We start from the raw sequence: 17,740 nt of genomic DNA, 5'->3' as shown, positions 1-17,740 counted from the left end.
AATAAAATAAATATAGGGTAAAGTTAATATATAAAATGACTTCATAATATCCTACGCAGTTCTTTAGGTTGACAACAAATTTGCCTCTGACCTCTCAAATTAACCAAAGCAAAGGAAGAAACATACCTCTGAGAGATTCACAAAGTCCAACAGATTTTTTTTTAAAAAAAGAAACAAAAATAGTTACATAGGAAAGAATAGTTTTCCTGAGAAAACTTTCTCCTGCAGTAATTTATTAAAGGGACACTGTGCTACAGAGAGCCTCTAAGAACAAATTCTGGAAAACATGCCAACATAGCTGATGGTATAACCTCAAAGCCTTGTTCAGCAAAAGCAGTTCTAGGGGACAAATCACACACTCTTTAGTCGGAGCACATAGCTCTTTAATTATCTGCCTTGGTCCAATCAGGCAATTTGCAATGTCTGTTTAAACTTTCGGACCCCAAGCTGTAAGTGTCCTACCCATGGGCATCTTGTATCCACGTGGAGGTACCACCTATGAGGAAAGCAGACATGAGAGATGGAGAGAGACACGGATGGCTTTGATTGAACACCTGGACTATTCAGTTCTATCAGCCAATCAATTCCATTTTTGCTTAAACAGCTGGAGTTGGGTTCATTTCACTCTACTATGTTCCCATGCTCTTGAGGGATGATGCACGCTCTCATCAAAGTCAAAGGCTAAGTCCAGGAGGAAGGAGACATAGGGGAGCAGATACTCTTCCTATAGGTAAGAGCAGGTAAGGGCCATGTTAATTCTAATACCTACCACTCCCTCCATACACTACGACCAAGTAGCAAAATGGCAACAAGATTTATATTTGCAGGACCCTTCTCATCTCTGGTTGCTGTATGGAACCAACTGATCCTATATAGGAACTGAATCTATGTCATTTGAGTAACCAACTGTTGGAGAACAGATGGTGTGTCTGAGCATGACATAGTTTCCTCGTCTAAAAGCTCCCCTCTTTGCAACTGCTTTGTCCCCTGCAGCAGTTCTGACTTGTTCCAGGTAATCTATATTTATCAATGAATACGAACATTGTAAAAATAAGGCAATTATACTTCCATGACAGAGCTAAATATTATGCCACTATATGAAGGAAATGGCATTGTTAGTTCTTTCTTCAGATATGATTTGCTTTATAAAAACTGCATTTCAAGGTATTGGAACCCAGCAGGGATTCTTTGTCAACAATCTGCCATTTCTAGCTAAATTAAGTAATCATTGGGTTACTATATTTAGACAGCATATGCAGGCTACAGAACATATAGAGAGCTCTAAATGGTGGGTTTATCTTCAGGGGACACCATTACATAGGAGCAGAGGAGCAGCTGCTTTTAAGAGAAAACAGATTTTCTATTAAAACCACAGAACGAAAAGAACACTATAAAGAAGTTACTTCTCCCAGAAAATCCAGGTGTCATCAGGTTGCCTATGAAAACAGTGTAGAATATCTTGTAGTTTTTCTTAAAGAGTTTTAAATTATTTCTCTTCCCTACCTCTATCCTAAACAAAAGCTTTAAAAGAGCCCCGTCAGGGACTTCCCTGGTGGCGCAGTGGTTAAGAATCCACCTGCCAATGCAGGGGACACGGGTTTGAGCTCTGGTCTGGGAAGATCCTACATGCCATGGAGCAACTAAGCCCCTGCACCACAACTACTGAGCCCACGAGCCACAACTACTGAGCCAGCGTGCCACAACTACTGAAGCCCGTGCACCAAGAGCCCATGCTCCACAACAAGAGAAGCCACCACAATAAGAAGCCCGTGCACTGCAACGAAGAGTGGCCCCTGCTCACCGCAACTAGAGAAAGCTGGCACACAGCAACGAAGACTCGACGCAGACAAAAAAATAAAAATAAATAAATAAATAAAAGAGCCCCCTCAGATTGTTTCAGAATCCCTCCTTCTACAGAAGGTGCTCTGTGCTCACAGACCAGGATTCATTATTTTAAACCACTACCGTGATTTTGGAAACAGTGATGGCAGCTCCTGTTTATTGTGCACTTACTATGTCTTTGGAATAATAGGCATTGTACATGTATTATTTCATTAAGTAAATAAGATGAAATTATATGGATAAATGTGTGTTTGTGTATGCCTATTGTGCTTTGGCTATTTATACAAGGTATATATTTTTATTTTATAAATAAGGAAACCACAGCTCAGAGTTATAACTAATTTGTCAAATATCTTATAGAAAGTAAGAGACAAAGATGGGTCTGGCTATTCTGAGTCCACTCTGGCTACCACACCATGGCTGCCTCCTAAACAATTAAACCTTCTATTGTACTTGCCCTGTGACATTAATCCATGTCCTTCTCCTGGATTTCCAAACTCATTTCACCTTCCTTCTATTCCTGCCCAAGGAAAAGGGCTAAAATGTATCAACTGCTTTCATGAGATGACCTGAGTTCTCTGGAAACAAAACAAAATAAAACAAAACAAAACACAGAATTCCCATAAAAATTAGTGGAAAGGACAAGAAGAATGGCAGATGACATGAGACCTTTAGTATCCTTTGCCTGACTTCCCGCAGCACTGCCCTGATAATTCTCTGGTCCCTGATGTGCCTGAAGATGGGTTTATTTCATATCTGCACTCTGACCCACTGCTGCTGGAAAAAACCCACAGAACCTTGCTGTTTATAAGAATTCCTTGCAGGAGGGAGTGAGGCGCATGTTAGGCAGCCAAGGGTGGGCCTAAGGACCACTGCACATCACTTTTTCCCATTAAATGTCCAGGCTTTCTTTTCTACCTGAGATCTACTCTGTGGTCAGCAAGAATCTGAATATGACATGCTGTGAGGTAGGAGAGAGAGAAAGAGAGAAAAAGAGGGAAAGAGAAAGAGAAAGAGAGTTGTCCTGCTTGGAGTTCATTGAGCTTCTTTTGCCTAAGGGTTCAGAATTTTAATAAAATTTGGAATTTTTTAGCCATTGTTTATTCAAATAAATTATTGTTCCCTTCTTTTCTCTCCTCTTCTTCTGGCACTCTAATTGCATATATGCTAAACTGCTTAATATTATCGCACAAGTCACTGCTGCTCTGTTATTTGATTTTTCAGTGATTTTTCTCTATATATTTCATTTTGTATAAATTCTGTCCCTATATATTCAAGTTCACTGACCTTTTCTTCTTCAGTGCCTAGTCTTCTGTTAATTCCACACACTAAATTTTTCTTTTTAGATATTGTATTTTTCATCTCTAAAAATTTCCTTTGGTTCTTTTTTATCTTCCATTTTTCTCATTATGTTCATGCTTTTCTTTAACTACTTGAACATATTTATAATAGCTGTCTTAACATCCTTTTCTGCTGATTCTATCTATAGAACCAACCTGTGTCTATTGACTGATTTTATCCTGGTTATGGGTTACGTTTCCCTGCTATGTGGCATGTCTGATGATTTTTTAAATTGGATTATGGACATTATGAATGTTATGCTGTTGAATGTCTGGATTTTTTTTTTTTTTTTTGCCAGACTCAATATTTGAGGTTCATTTATCTACTTATTTGTTTGTTTGTTTTGTTTTTTTCAGGGAGTGCTTTTATTTTTATTTTTATTTTTTTAAACTAAATTTTTAAAATTAATTTTTGTTGGAGTGAATGTCTGGATTTTTGTTTGTTTTCCTTTAAAGAGCACCAGGCTTTGTTTTGGTGAGCAATTACTTGCTTTTCAGCTTGATCATTTCTAGACCTGTTATCTTAGCTTTTCTATCACACATCTCGTGTAGTTTTATTCCAGAGGTTGTTCAGCCTTACTATTAAGGTGTGACCCCCTCTGGTCTCCATTGCATGTCCTGGGTGACCAATGAGGACTCTCTACTCCGGCTGGCTGGAGTTTAAACATCTTCCTGCCCTTGTGAACTTACAAGACCTGGATTGCATTTTCCCTTGCCTCGGAGGTTTTACCCCTTTCATGTACAACCTGATAATCAGCAAGATTCAAGGGGCCCTCCATGAAGATTTATGTAGCTTTATTTCTGCACAGTGCCTTCTTCTTCAGAACTATGATCTGCAACTTCCACACTCCTCAGCCTCCCTGATCTCCTTTTCCTCAATTCAGCAAGCTCACTGTGCTCTGTGTGGGATTCCCCTTCCTACACTGCAGTCTAGAAATCGCCTCCAAGTGGAAGCCAGGTGATACTGGGCCTCGTCTTGTTTGATTCCCATCTCTCAGGAACCACAGCCCCAAGCTGCCTCTGTACAATGTCTGAAAATAGTTGTTTCATCAACTCCCCAGTTTTCAGCTTATTTATGGTGGAGAGGTAAATCTGGACCCAGTGCCTCCATCCTGAAATAAAACAGAAGTTCAAGGAATTTTTAAAATTTGAAAGTCATCATAACATTTCCCAAATTCCCACGCAACACTTCTTACAGAGTACCCGTTAATGTCTTTAGGAATTAGTCTTCCTTTGGAAAACTTTGCTTTGAAGAACATGATTCCTAGAGGAAGGCTAGGAGTATGCAGGGTGTCAGAGAGGATTTGGTCTAGTCTTTGGATTTATGATGACTTAATTTTTTTGAATTATGCTTTGTTACTACTTACTGTTAAGTAATCCATGTTGACTGGAAAATTTAGTTACCAGAAGAAATGACACTGCAAAATTCCTCCCAATATTTAAGCCCCAAATTAATATAATTAATCCATGTCCTAGTCACTACACTAAAGCTCCAGTTACTTGACTGGCAAAAAGTTTGTAATTTTTAGGGGTTCTTCTCCACACATATGTGAAAGAATCCTCAGGGATACTTGCATGTGTGACCCAGCTGTCCCGGACTCATCAGTGGGTGGGTCACATTACTCCCCTGGAGGTGGAGGGTGGAAGGCTGTGTCATATGCGTCACAGTCAGTACCTCCAGTTGGAGGGGTCTGGAGCCTCCATGGCACCCAAGGCTCCTTACTGGCCCACAAGCTGACTTCCCTTTCAGACCTCAGATCCTGTCCCTCTGCCTTCCTTTGGTCAGTATTTTCAATACTGCATTAATGACAATTTTTAAGCAAGAAAATACAACTCAAAAGCAATAAAAGAGTTCCTTGAGGGTCAGGCAGAATCTCCAGATATAGACAAGGAGAGGCTGAAACATGATTTGCTGAAGCCATTGGAAACTTTGGTTCAATTTAATAAGTATTTGTTAACCGTCGTATGTGCACAATAAAATATTTTTAAGAAGTCTCAATAGCTCATCTCCTCCAGTTATGTGAGAACCAACATGAAGCAATCAGGCCAGCATTGCATGAGATACTTTGTTATCCCTTGCCAGAACCCCCGATGTCTTTTTTTTTTTTTCTGTAATATCTTCATTCCTGAGATTTGTTCATTGATACTATGTTTTGTAGAAGGTTCGAGGGTAGGATCTGTTCAAATTACCAAATATTAACACGTGGATGAACTTCTCAAGTTTACATCACTCCAGCTGCAATGTGACTTGTAAGAGGAGATGAAAGGGAAGCGGAGGAAAGAGGAAACAATTTAGTAAGAGAACAAGTGCAGATCAATGAAATGAAGGAAAAACCGCAGGGACGTAAGGAGAGATGTAAGGCAGTGAAATAAAATTCAAGGTTCATGGACATGTACGTAAGTGTGTGTGCGTGTGTGTGTGTGTGTGAGAGAGAGAAATATAAAGCTGAAGTCATCTAGGTGTTTCCATAAGAAAACAAAACAAAATAAAAAATATTTCTCCATTGCACTGGTAGCCTTACATTTCCCAACTTCTTCTTAAGTAGAAAAATACTGAGAATTCCCTGGTGGTACAGTGGTTAGGACTTGGTGATTTCATTGCCGGGGCCGGGGTTCAGTCCCTGGTTGGGGAACTAAGATTCCACAGCCTCACAGTGTGGCCAATAAATAAATAAATAAATAAATAAATAAATAAATAAATAAATAAAATCTGTGGTTTCAGGTAGAATGAGTCACTTGCACACATAAATAGTTCAGAAAACATCTATAAACTCTTCATGAATCCATAATCTCTCCATGTATATTTTTGTAAGCCTAGTTTTATCAGATATAAGTACCTAGAACCTAGAAAGCACTTCACAGATATCTGTTTAATGTATGAATTCCTAACAACAACAGTACAGTGTGCTGCATAGCTAAAAAGCAAATCCATATAACCTGGCTTTCTCAGTTACATAGATCTCATGTCTTTGAGGATTAAAATACTCATATTATGCAATAGTACCACTTCACTAGGAAATCTGAAAGAACAGATTACTCATGCTTCAAATTAAAAGTCTGATAGAATTTACTAGGGGGTTCATGAGTGTGCACAATATATTGTTTCTTATATTTAACCCCGACTCTGTTGAAGGCATTGTTTTCTGCTCACACAGGTACACGTGATTTGAGACCACTCATCTTTGACCTGTCACGTGAAACCAACCTTCGGTTTGGAACTGTAGCTGCTTTGAACAGAACCTGTTATTTGCAGTTTTGCCTCATTGCACGTGGACTCCATAATGCCTTTGTTCAGTGTTTGTCCCCTCATCTCTAGCTGCCACTCACTATACTGTCCTCTCTTTACTTTTTCTTTTACCACTTTCCAAAATGCAATATTTAATAGCTAAACTACCTAGCACGAATACGTGCCTCATTGTGTGCATACAGCAAGGCTTCCCCCCTGATAGGCACTACCCTGCCAAACGGTGACTGTTTATGCCTCTGCTTTGACACCTGATTCATGCGCGTCCTCTGAGTGAAGATGTGATGCCCAGCATATCATTCACAGACCTAATTGACTATCTGCCTTATCAGTTAGTAGAACTGATGTACGGTTTACGTGTGTTGATGAAACCGCTGCAGAAGCCAATTCCAGATGCCAATACCAACATTGTCAAGCAGTGTCCTGTTCCTGTTCGATGAGATGATTCAGTATTTCTGACAAAATATTGATTATTTATAGGGTTTTCATCATAATTGATGTCAATGATTCTCATACTGATTAAGGATCACATGAGGTGCTTGTTAATAATGCAAATTCTGGGATCCCATTCTCAGAGATTCTAGCTAACAGGCCTTGTATATGGCCCAAGGATCTGCATTTTCACAAACACTTCCAGGATACAGGTGGTGCCTGGATTGTACTTTGAGACACACTGATCTATACAACCTCAGACAAGTGCACCGTTGGACTTGACCTATAAACCATTTTTTAAAAGCGCATTCTGCATTTTACAGATGGGTAAACAAGATATTGCACTCTTGATTTGATCAAGATTATCAATAATTGAGTCAAGCATCACTTCAGTTTTACTAGCTGACATTCTGTCCAGCTCAACTTTGAAATATTGTTACCCTAAAGAGGGTCCCCAGCACTTTTAAAAAGGTTCGACCTTTTATTAAGTTTCGACCTTGATAAAATACTACCCAGCACAGGTAGCATGCATGCCCTAGAATGAGAAGGCCTGTTCCAGCTAAGTCAGGAGACACCTGAGCAGAGCAAGAAATGGGTTTGTTTTCCTATCTAAACCAAATCTGGAACTTTGTCCCATTTTATTTGTAACTAAAACATAACCATCGAGGCTTCATCAAATCTGTCAAATATTAGCCCAAGATACACTTGACATGGAGTGAAAGTATGAGGAATTTTTAAACATTTAACTCCTAGTGTGTATTAGTATGAAACCAAGTTGAGCAGAACCCATTAATGTCACAGTGATCGGTTACCAATGGAAATAAATAATTCATGATGAAGGGAATTAGTCTAATTAGCAGGCAGTTTGAGTCCTTTGATAAAACCCAGCTCTAATTCCGTGAAGGGCAGGAAGTGCTGTCATCAGTCAGCCCTGAAAAGATTAGCATCTATTATGAATGAGGTTCGACACCCTAGCGAAGTCATGTGTGTCCTGGAGACAAACTTAATATGTTCCAGAATGGGACACAGTTTGTCTCACCAACACTTCACGATTCCTACCAGGCTATTGTATGTAATAACAAGCAAAGATCAGCACTCCATCCTGTCACTCGCCCCGCTGTCCATCATTCCGACAACTGTGCAAATATATTCTCCATGCAGAGTAGGGAGTGTGCCCTGAATACTGGTAAAATTGCACAAGATGTCAAAGAAAATATGTGTTACTTTCTCGCTCACCAAAACAAACACTCAGAACCAAATGTCAGCCCTGAAACTGACGGTTTCGAAGATGGTGGGCAATATAGGATGTCAGGCTTGGTGTATACGCATTTCATCTTAAAAACTGTTGCCAACCCTTCTGGGAAATTTGCTTCCCTACTTATCTCTCTCTAGATATTGAAGTTACAAGATCAATCATAGGCTTCCAGCCTCTGCAACTGCAGATAAATGGAGATGAGGGCCCTAAGCAAAGTAGCTGCTGGAATTCCAAACTAATAATATGAGGGAAGAACAAGAAAAAAATGTGGGTTTTTTTGTTTTCTTTTTTATTACAGTGCACAGATGGCTTGGATCACTGGAATGGTTCAGTTCTAGGAAGATTTAGGTAGTTTCTGAATCGTATGTGGCCTGATGTATCTAAAAGACGTTGACTATTCCACACTCTGCAAGCCCCACATTATTTTGCAGCCCACAAGCTGACGCGGCATCAGCTGTGTTTCCATTTTTACTTATGAGCCTTTTGAAATTACATGTTTCCATTTTGCAATTTGATGTAATAATGAAGAAACTCCAAATTTGTAAGTTATTGTATTGCTTGTTTTTATTGTGTAAAATTAATTGCTTCATTTATTTATGTCATTAAGAAGGGGGGTACCATTTTGCACATTTTATCATTTGCTGTAATAATTAACATGCCAATAACATTACAGACGCCTTGGAAATAGGACGGATCAAGCCCGAAAGTCTGAATAGCATGTAACGTGGCAGCCCCTGTAGTTAGAATGGCTCTTCCCAAAAGTGTGGTGAAGAATGTTACATCACGTGAGTATTAATAATCCTGAGGAGCATATACCGACTTGTGGAAATGGGTATGTTTCAGCCAATACAAGAAGTGGCTTTTATAGAAGCAAAAGAGTATAGTTCTCAAAAATTGTAATCCAGTTGTCCCAACACAGTTAAAACAGGCATTGAGACTGTAGATTTAACAAGGGCTGCACAAACTTGGTGCTGACAACTTACTTAGATTTGAAAAGATACCTTGGTAAATACTTGGTACAGGTTCTTTAAAACTAGCTGTTACTAATGGGGATTAAATATTGGCTATTTCTTTCCAACATATCCATAAACTAGAAAGCTAAATCGAAATCTCATAGCTTTGTATTTTACATATTCAGCATCAGAGCAGGTTTGCACGGGAGTGTGGAAAAACTTAAGATCTGCAAAATCTTTAGCATTTGGTGTATGCTTCCTATTATGACCAGTTACGTATACATGTATCTCTTGAAGGCAGGAACCATTTCCTACTCCTCCTGGTATCTTCTCCTCCTCCTCCTACCAGTCTCAAGCAGAGAGAAAACAATATAGTTGGTGTGGAGTTGGCTGAATGAATACACAGAGACTACAAGCCAAGGTGCAGTCACCCAGTCAAACGTTTCTCCAGATTCCTAGTCAGAGAAGATGGCAAAATAAACCACAGAAAGACAACAATCCACACATAGCTTAGAACACACCTGTTGCCCAAAGTCTGATGAGATTGTAATGACTGGTCCTTGTAGCTCCAAGACCCGATGGTCTGTAGCTCGTTTTAAGTCCTGGCTGCAGAGTTCCATTCTGACAGTGTCTGTCAGCTAAGCTTGAGGTCTCATGCTCAACACTCCCCTTGTGTTCTGCTGGGAGCTCGGACTCCAGGAGAAGAAAAGCCTTCCAACCGAGACCCTAACTACTCTCAAAGGTCCCTGAAGGGAGACCCATAAAAGACTGCAGGTATTTTGATAGCATGCTGCAAGAAATTTTTTTTTTTGGAACCCAGAACATTAATCCGAGTCTCATGCCTCCTTAGAATTCAGATTTCTTTAGCTGGGTGATATTTAAGATAATATATACTAGGGCAGACAGTTCAAAGATCCTAGGAATGTTGGCTACTTGAATCCAGTAAAAATCACTAATTTAGATTAAGTGGAAAAACCCTGTCTGAATTAGTGAAGAATGTTAAATACAGAATTTTTAAAATCAGTTTTGTTCATTTCAAGCAGTATGAATGAGCCTGAATGAGCCAGCAGAAATCTGAAAATATCTGCGTTAACAACCCAGTTACACAGATATGGAATTAGGATGTCATTTGCTTGTGAATAATAATTCTAAATCAGTGGTTTTTAACTTAACAAGGTATATTGAAAGCTGTAGCCCTTCTTTCCAGAACAGCATACAAGTGTCTACACAAATGAAATTTAGGCACAATTTCTTTAAGAAACCTAAGGTATTCTTTGTCTTCTGAGGTATGTTTAGGCAGTTATTTCTCAATGGGTCAAAAGTATATTTCAGTTCTAATACCTAAAGAAATTACTACCAATAATGAGTAACCAAAACCCAAATTGATCAGTTTTTAATTTTATCTCCCACTTTTCTATTTCTATAATTCTATTTGGCCCTCTGCTAAGAAGTTCCAAATTCACAATATTTTACAAAGTGAGATTCCAAAGAGCAGAACACATGTAATAGGTTCTCATCAGTGATGAGAGATGGAATGGGAGAGATTTCCAGAACTAATAATTTTTACTATTACATACAATGACAGATCTGGATAATTGCCTCCTCGATATCAATTTTCTCCTTCTTTCTGGCTAACATAACCCCAATTTTATTTGAGGGTTAAAAACAAACTCACCCTTGCAGGTTCTCTTGCAGCCAGAGTCAGTTATATTGAATTACAGCCAGTGGAAGTTTCTGGGAGGTAGCTCTGGAAATTACCTTGACAAGGACTCATTGGTTTGCCTATTTCATTCACCCTTTTGCCCTTTGCCTAGAATGCAAAGATGAAGTCTGGAGTTCTAGGACCCATGTGACAGCCATGAGGACAAAAGCCACACACTAAGGATGGCCGAGTGGAAATACACATGGAGAGTGAGGCAATCATGACACCAGTCCTGCACTGATGCATCTCTAGATTTCATGTGACACGACCAAAATAACTCCTCTCTTTTGTTTAAGTTGCTGTTTGATTGGATTTTCTTTTATTTGCAGCTGAATCTACATTCTAACCAACATATCCATATCTATGCAAACAGCCATGATGAAGCTGGGTTCCATGGGCTTCTAGAGCAGTGCTTCTCAAACTGTAATGTGCATATAAATCACCTGGGAACTTTGTTAAAATGCAGACTCTGACTCAGGAGGCTTGGGATGGGGCCCGAGAGCCTGCATTCTAAGGTGTCAAGTGAGGCTGATTCTGCTGGTCTATGGATCACCCTTTGAGTAATAAGGCTCTAGAAGGTGTATAAATTGAATGCAAATGTCATCCATATGTGATTTTTTTTTAATGGTGAGAGGGCCTATTGTTTTCATCAGATTCTCAAAGAGGTCGGTCAAACAAAAAGATGTAAAACATATTATACGGGATTAATTGACAACAAAAGAAAAGGGCCATGATGACTATCAGATTCAGTTTCTCATCCCTGCGGTCTTTGGGGGAAGAGCAGATATACAATGAACTGGCTATTCTCTACCAGTCCCTACCCAGCTCCTTCCTCACCCTTCTTTGCCCTTCTCTGGGCTCTCGGAGGAGGACCCTAGGAACTCCATCACCTGGACTTCCTTATCAAACAGTTCTGACTGGGTGATGCCAGTGGAGGTACTAGCAGGAGGTCAAAGCCCTGGAGAAAAGAGAGGTGGATTTTTCCCTCCTCCATTTCCATCCTGGGAGTCAGATCTCTGGATCACACTTCTGGCAGTAACTATGATCCTCCCCAGCCCCTCCGGGAGGCCTCTGCCCTCACTGGGCTCTGGCAATGGTGTCCTTCTCTCATCTCCTCAGCCCAAGGAGTAGTTCCTGTGGTGGCTAGGCTCTGAGAGCTTCAATATCCCTTGCCTGCCCACACCTCCGAGGTAGTCCCTTTGTATAAATCTCTTCACCTGAACCTTCTGGAATGGATTCCACTTCCTGCTGGACCCTGAATGATGTACACAGCAGCTGCCCTCTGGGTCACCAGCCTAGTTGCCACCTACCAGTTCCCAGTTTGGACTTCTCTCTCTAGAGCTGCAAACTGTTGGCCACTCTCACACTTCTCTGTCCTCAAGGTCACCCTGCTATGGTTTGCTGAGCTCCGCAGTGGGAGGAGATGGGAAGCAAGCAGCGCCTCCTCCAGCCACGGATCCTCTCAGCCCAACCTTCTCCCTCCACCCAAACCCTAGCACCTGTAAGATTAAAAAAACAAGGGACTTCCCTGGCGGTCCAGTGGTTAGGACTCTGCGCTTCCACTGCAGAGGCTCGGGTTCAATCCCTGGTCAGGGAACTAAGATCCTACGAGCTGCGAAACCAAAACAAAAAAACCAAAAAAACCCAGATTCCTTAGCAGAGCATGAAGGTCCCTTTTCAGCCTCATTTTCAACTTCCATTCACGTCCTGCCTGGGTTCACACTGACCCATTTGTTGCTCCCTAAATACATCTTGCTATTTCAAGCCTCTAAACCTTTTCTCTTGCAGTTCCTTCTTCCCAGAAGGGGCCTCTCACTCTTTAGTTACCCAGAAAATTCCTACTTGGACTTGAAAATTCTGCCAAAGGTCACTGCCATGGACAGTTAGTTCAGTCATTCTGTCCATCCTCTGTGCTTTCAGAACATTCTGTACGTGGTTGCTTCCACCCGTCGCTCAGTATATTGTAATTTGTTTGTTTATAGGTCTGTGTTCTCCATCTGACTGAGCATGCTGAGGCCGTGAACGACAGCTTATTCAACTCCATCTCCCGGGTACCTGACACGTGGCAGTGCCCTTTAAGTATGGGAGGAGAGAAAGGGGTAAAGAGAGATGGAGAAGCTTTGGGACCATTTGTGTCAATTTTATCAGCCTCTCTTCTATGGAAGCCGGAGTAGCAGTGCCCCACCTCCATCTTCCAAGGGTCTTTACGTTTATGTTAAATTGTTTAAGTGCCTTGGACTTTGGAAAGATAGGAAGGGCTGAGACTAGATCCCAAAACAGTCACATAAGCAGGACGCACTCTTAGGGCAAGATGCCGCTCAGTGATGAGAAATAAACAAGAGGTATGATGAAATGCTCAGGGGCAATCCATTTATATCATTCCCCTGGAAATTCATCAAATGACCTACAGTTTTTTCTGCTGTTTCCACAATAATTGGTTTTTTACGTTGGTACAATATTTATCCTTCACAAGTCCCCTGATTTATAAAATATAAACTGATGAGAAGAGGGGAAAACTATAGGTATCATGTAGAAATTCATTTAGTATTCATAATGGTGCCCTAAAAGATAGCCCAAGAAGATGAAATAGCTTCAATAATTGCCATCTTCTCTCCCTCCCCACCAATAACCCCGTGTCTTTATCCTTACTTTGCATACTTCCATGCTTGACCCATATGCGCTGTGTCTTTATGAGCCAAACATAAAAACTCAAATATTCATTCTGTATCTCTTTTGTTTCTCTCCCTGCTTCATCTCCCTGGTAAAATCTCCAACAACAATAAAGCAACGTGTTGCCGCGGCTCGAGACACACCAAGTATCATTCACAGCTAAATCTGCATTACTTACAGGGAGAGCTTTTGTTCATCTTTATGAAGTGAGTGTAAGGGCCCTTAGTGATTCAGGCCCCACTGGCTGTTAATCATGTTGTGTTGTATCATCCTTCCTGTTGTGCACAGCAATGCCAGTGACATCTGTCTCAAAGCCAACTGTCAATATCTTCTTTAGGACCTCTGTGTTCATCCTGCCGCCTTCACTTGCTTGTGGGCAAGTGTCAGAGTCCCCAAATGGCCATTCCCTAGAAAGTCTCTCACCAGGACCTATAAGGCGTTTATACGGACCACAAACCCTTCCCAAACTTTAGAGTCTTGTAACTCCAGAATGGCGTCTATCGGTCTTGCCACATGCTCATTGCTTACGTGTGATCCTGGAAGAACATTCATTTCCATTTCTCTCCCCCTGAGAGCCATTAAAAGAGGAAGAGGTGGCAGTTGCTTTCCAATTCTCAACCAACCTCACTGACCACCAATTCAGTTTGAAGAGCATCCTGTCCTGTCTCCTGGGAATTTTTCACTCTTACCGTTTAGAAATAATCTTACTTTGATGTTAACATTGTGTTTGAAGAGTAGGGTTTTTCCATCATTCTAAATACAAAAAGGAACGAATTCTGCCGAGGAATTTATCTGAACTCAAAATGAAAGCAAAACTTGTCACCCAGATTTGGGTCCTAGTTAGGAGCTATTGGAGGAGAGGAGCTGTGGGGTGAGAACGATGTGCTTTTCTTTTCCCTTTTGGTCGTTTCTTTTCCGCCTTATTATTGTGAAGTGCACCGGGTGTGGCTGCTCTCCGCCCCTCAGTAACACTTTTCCCTTTCCTTCTCAGCATAATAGAACCTCTAATTTTTGATCGGCTCATGGCCACCTAGAGAAAAAAGGCTGTACTTCTCATCCTCTCTTGCAGGTAAAGTAGTGCATATGACTCACCTTTTGAAAATGCAGATTCTGATTCAGAGGGTCCAGGGCTGTAGCCTGGATTCTGCATTTCTGACAATCTGCCCGGTGACATCGGCGATGTGGATGCTGTAAGTCCGTGGACACTGCTCTGAGCAGCAAGGCCCAGAGCACGTCGGCAATATCTTATTTGTGGATCCACTTCGGCTCATAACAACAGCAGAAATACAGCTGACCAATCCCTGAACTCAAATATGTTCTCACATCTTATACCTCCTCAGGAAGCTAAAGCAAATTAGAAATTGTTACTATTGGGGGTGGGAGAGAGTCTTCTTAGCAGATTAGAATCTTCAGTGGATCCAGGACTCAGCTACCTATTTGCGATGCTCCAAATTTCTGAGTGTCTGGCATGGAAAAACAGCCATCACTCTGGGTAGTTCCATGTTACAGAGTCTGAAGGGAGAGTTAAATTCAGGAACCGTGTGTTGCCGATTTCCCAGAAAGCAGACTCTGAAATGGACATCAGCAAGCAGTATGTTCTTGGCATCAACACATGTGGATAGAGGAAGCAGGAGTGGGCAGCAGATATTGGGCTAGGATGCAGACACAAGGAAGTCCTTGTCACCAGGAGCCCTGAAGCTGGGATGACCCTTCAGAGTTGCCCCAAGTGGAACCAGGGGGCCAGGGCTTTCTATCCTTGTGTTGATCAGTACTGGATAGAGGCTGACCCTGGAAGGAGCATGACCTTGAGCGAGAGCGTTTTCTTCTGCAAGGAGATGACTGCTGGGACTGTCCAGAAGCTGATGGAATAGGTGTTTATTTCTGAAGGGGGATCTGGGTGGAGCGTCACTCTGTCCACCACAACCTGCCCTCTGGAGGCTCCCAAGGATCACAGTAAAGGCTTCCCCTGGTCTTCAGAGCTAGAAGTCTGTCGCTGACACCATAAATCGCCCTCCAAACATCAAATGCTCACCCCTCTTATTCCTTGCTTCAAAACCTCAATTTTATTCACCCACTGCCAAGCATTCATGGCCTTCAATGGGGATAGGCTCTACCTAGCCTCCATTTATGATAGTCTCATTCTCCTTACTAGTGACGATTTGGACACGGTAAAAGGACATAATTATGGCCAATGAGGCTTGAAGGGAAGTCTGATGTGGGCTTCCGAAAAAAAACTTTCCTCACTCTTAGGAATGTGAGAGAATGTCCCTCCTGTCTGTTCCTTGGATCAATGTTATTATGTGTACATGTGATGGCTGGAACTGCAGCAGCCATCTTGCAACCATGAAGGTAAAGGCCTAAAGACAAAAACCAGAGGGCAGAATATAAAGATGGAAAAAAACCTGGACCTTCAACAGTGTCATTGAGCCAATCCATTATTCCACCCTGGAACTGCCTTTTCCGGACATCTCATTATGTGAGCTAAAAAATGACCTTACTTTTTAACCACTGCAGTTCTTTGTTTTTAATTATTATATACAGTTGAAATATCTTAACAAGTTCAATGCTCAATTAATACTTACTGAATGAAAAATTGAATGAATGAATGTCAAAAGGCTCAACCACCTCATGTGAGGCAGAGTGGCACAAATTTTATCATTTTATAGTTTCATTCTGTTCTGTGTGGATTTGGAGCAAAGGGGTACAGGGCAGAGAAAGAGATGGAAAGAATACTTGAACTTTGGACAGAGGGAGTCTGATTGTTTATAGTGGGGCTGGATTTAGAAAGTCTCTATAAAGGTGCATGGAAAAAATATGTCCCAGCTGCGGTCCAGCTGCTCCGGCAGGGGCGGTGTGCTGATGGAGGATGTGAATCACACCTTGAGAAACAGAGCAACGATCAAATCTCATCTGGGAGAGCTGAGCACTTCATGTGAATTATATCTTAGAAATAGCCCTGCATTTGACAGTCGCTAAACCTCATGCCAGCTACTTTGTCTTTCATTCTATAATTAAATAGGATTCCTCTTCTTGGGTTTGGAACTTGCAGGAACTCCATCTTTTGACTAATTCACTTTCAGATCAGTGCTGTGTCTTGATGTATTACAGCGATAGGCTGTGCGCGCATGTCATCCATCATAGCAGTCAGCTGTGCTCTCAGCACAGAGAAACCGAGCCAGCTGTTGTTCTGACACATCAGAGCAATGCATTACCCACGCCTAGGACATCCATGATCTAGTACTCCAAGATGGCACTGTCCAGAATAGAGATAGTCCTGGGGTGCATGGAGCATCATACAGGCTTGACAGAGACCTACTCGGGGCTGGGGAAGACTTTTCTGTTATTGAGTGGTTTGAAATAGATTGGTTTGCCAAGACCCAACTCAGTGGTTTTAATAAGGGGGTACAGAAGCATTCACATATATTGCTGTTATTGATCAACTCAGGACATCAGTTTCTTAGTAATGTATTTCTGAAAAATCCAAGTCATCCCCGACAGCATTTTATGTATCTTAATATTTATTGTTGATGATTGGAATTGTCTTTACACAAGTCTTTCTTTCAACTCAGCAAATGATATAGGCTGCTGGTCCAACATCGGGGCACCAGTAGGGGATGTGTAAAAAGGAATTGTTTAAATATTGACTGCTGAGAATTAGCTGAAATCATCTACTTCCAGTTTGCTTTCTGTTCCTCAAGTGAATACTTACATCAGTACCTGCACTGCCTTGGTGCTCAAGAGCACAAATGAAGTTGCCTGAATCACTGACCCGAAACACCTAGGAAAGCAGAGCTGCCCCTCAGTCACGCTCTCCTATTTACCCAGCCTGACCAGGACTGGCCTGTCTGAAGAGGGAATTGACCTGGAAATGAAAAGATTTGAAAACGAGTTATAAAAACACCAAACCGTTGATTCTCAGATAGTTTTCTCTCTCATTTCTAAAGAGGCCACATATATATAAGCAATTCCTCGGTTCCTCCAGTATCTTTAAAAGCTATTTTCCTGGCTGTGACTCCAATGGCACAAGATGGACCCCTTTGTACCTAAATCTGCCCATCTGCAAAATATGAAAGATATATTCACAACGGTAGTGGCCAAAAAGAGGTGACCGCTTAGAATTGGAGGAGGCAGCACAGGCAATTGAAGCTTTTTGGTAATCTTACAGTCCTATCTATTACTTCTTTTTTCATTGTGGAAAAATGCACATAACATAAAATTTACCAGCTTAACCATTTTTAAGTTCACGGTTCAATGATATTAAAAAATTCACAATGTTGTACAACCATCACCACCATCCATCTC

Source organism: Eubalaena glacialis, chromosome 1 (genome assembly GCF_028564815.1).
Source record: "Eubalaena glacialis isolate mEubGla1 chromosome 1, mEubGla1.1.hap2.+ XY, whole genome shotgun sequence".
Lineage (NCBI taxonomy): Eukaryota > Metazoa > Chordata > Mammalia > Artiodactyla > Balaenidae > Eubalaena > Eubalaena glacialis.
This window is presented reverse-complemented; position numbering follows the sequence as displayed.